The sequence below is a fragment of the Sceloporus occidentalis genome, unplaced genomic scaffold (assembly GCF_023333645.1).
Source record: "Sceloporus occidentalis isolate IW3139 unplaced genomic scaffold, rSceOcc1.0.p SCAF_297, whole genome shotgun sequence".
Lineage (NCBI taxonomy): Eukaryota > Metazoa > Chordata > Lepidosauria > Squamata > Phrynosomatidae > Sceloporus > Sceloporus occidentalis.
The window spans coordinates 750001-752500 of NW_028317277.1; positions in this window are offsets into that span (position 1 = coordinate 750001).

Below are 2500 nucleotides of genomic sequence, written 5' to 3' on the forward strand. Positions count from 1 at the left end.
CGGGGAGCCCCTGGCGGGACCCTCGGGTGTCTGCCCCATGGTGGTGTTCCCGGGACCCGGCCCGGGACTTGGGCGGGTTGGACCGCCGTTGCTGCACCCGGGCTGGGCACCCCGAGGTCCGGGGAGCCCCTGGCGGGACCCTCGGGGGTCTGCCTTAGGTGCTCTTCCCGGGACCCGGCCCGGGACTTGGGCGGGTTGGACCGCCGGTGCTGCACCCGGGCTGGGCACCCCGAGGTCCGGGGGAGCCCCTGGCGGGACCCTCGGGGGTCTGCCCCCTGGTGCTCTTCCCGGGACCCGGCCCGGGACTTGGGCGGGTTGGACCGCCGGTGCGGCACCCGGGCTGGGCACCCCGAGGTCCGGGGAGCCCCTGGCGGGACCCTCGGGGGTCTGCCCCATGGTGGTGTTCCCGGGACCCGGCCCGGGACTTGGGCGGGTTGGACCGCCGTTGCTGCACCCGGGCTGGGCACCCCGAGGTCCGGGGAGCCCCTGGCGGGACCCTCGGGGGTCTGCCCCCTGGTGCTCTTCCCGGGACCCGGCCCGGGACTTGGGCGGGTTGGACCGCCGGTGCGGCACCCGGGCTGGTCCTCCCGAGGTCCGGGGAGCCCCTGGCGGGACCCTCGGGGGTCTGCCCCATGGTGCTCTTCCCGGGACCCGGCCCGGGACTTGGGCGGGTTGGACCGCCGGTGCGGCACCCGGGCTGGTCCTCCCGAGGTCCGGGGAGCCCCTGGCGGGACCCTCGGGGGTCTGCCCCATGGTGGTGTTCCCGGGACCCGTCCCGGGACTTGGGCGGGTTGGACCGCCGGTGCGGCACCCGGGCTGGTCCTCCCGAGGTCCTGGGAGCCCCTGGCGGGACCCTCGGGGGTCTGCCCCATGGTGGTGTTCCCGGGACCCGGCCCGGGACTTGGGCGGGTTGGACCGCCGGTGCTGCACCCGTGCTGAGCACCCCGAGGTCCGGGGAGCCCCTGGCGGGACCCTCGGGGCTCTGCCTTAGGTGCTCTTCCCGGGACCCGGCCCGGGACTTGGGCGGGTTGGACCGCCGGTGCTGCACCCGGGCTGGGCACCCCGAGGTCCGGGGAGCCCCTGGCGGGACCCTCGGGGGTCTGCCCCAAGGTAGTGTTCTCGGGACACGGCCCGGGACTTGGGCGGGTTGGACCGCCGGTGCGGCACCCGGGCTGGGCACCCCGAGGTCCGTGGAGCCCCTGGCGGGACCCTCGGGGGTCTGCCCCAAGGTGGTGTTCCCGGGACACGGCCCGGGACATGGGCGGGTTGGACCGCCGGTGCGGCACCCGGGCTGGTCCTCCCGAGGTCCGTGGAGCCCCGGGCGGGACCCTCGGAGGTCTACAGGACGGTGGGGTTCCCGGGGCCGGGGCCGGGACATGGCCGGCACCCGGGCTGGGCTTCGCGAGGTCGTTGGGAGCCGGCTCTCTGGAACAAGCAGCAGCAGCTTCCCTATATATCCGGCGGAGGGTGCCTGACGTCCCTGGCGAACCGGGACGGAGTTCCACGTCACCACCGGGAAAATCCGGCAAGGCATGCCGACTTCGATGGAGCGAGGGTCGGATGCGGCCGGCAAATCCGACCTCATAGACTTCCAGGGTTTCCCAAGCAACTTGGCCTGCCAAAAACGGGGACTTAGAGCAAAACTGCCGGCCGGCCGCGATCAACTTAGGCGGCCGGGAACGGGCACTTTGGGCACATCGACATCTACAGGACACCTAAATGGATAAATCTGGATGGAATTTTCTGTCTTTTTACCTAATTTTGTGAGGATTCAGAGGGAAAATGAAAAAAACACAGATTTTTTTTTCTAATTCTTGCTACTTTTTACTAAATTTCTAATTCTAAATTTTCAGCTAATCATCCAACTATGGTATCAAAAGAAAGCTCTATCTCTCCTTGAAAAAACAATATATAGTTTATATGGGTACACTATTCACAGTAAAAGAGAATCATCGCTGAACCGACATAGCGCAAAAATGGCAAAATTTCTCCGGGATTGAAGGGGTTAAGCAGGCATTACAGCAGATAAACTGTGTCTATATCTATATCTATATCTATCTATCTATCTATCTATCTATCTATCTATCTATCTATCTATATCTATATCTATATCTATATCTATATATATATATCTATATATATCTATATATATCTATATATATCTATATATATATATATATATATATATATATATCTGTATGGGACTGTCGCTAGATCCCTATGCCTGGGTGGGGTATAGGGATAACGGCTGCTGCAGAACCTCTTTATATAGCTGCACAAGTTGCTGCTGGCCGGCTTAACCCCTTCAATCCCCTATAGACGTACCGGGACGTCTAGCCTTTCGTGCAGCGTCAGGAACACATCCCTGCCGCTGCACGGGAGAACAGGCTGTCGTTTGACAGCCTGGACCCCCCCCTGCAGCCCGATCCCCTGTAACAACTTGGTGTGTCATTAGCCTTGGGGGACTGAACCACATCCAGGTCAGTGACATTACTGCCGG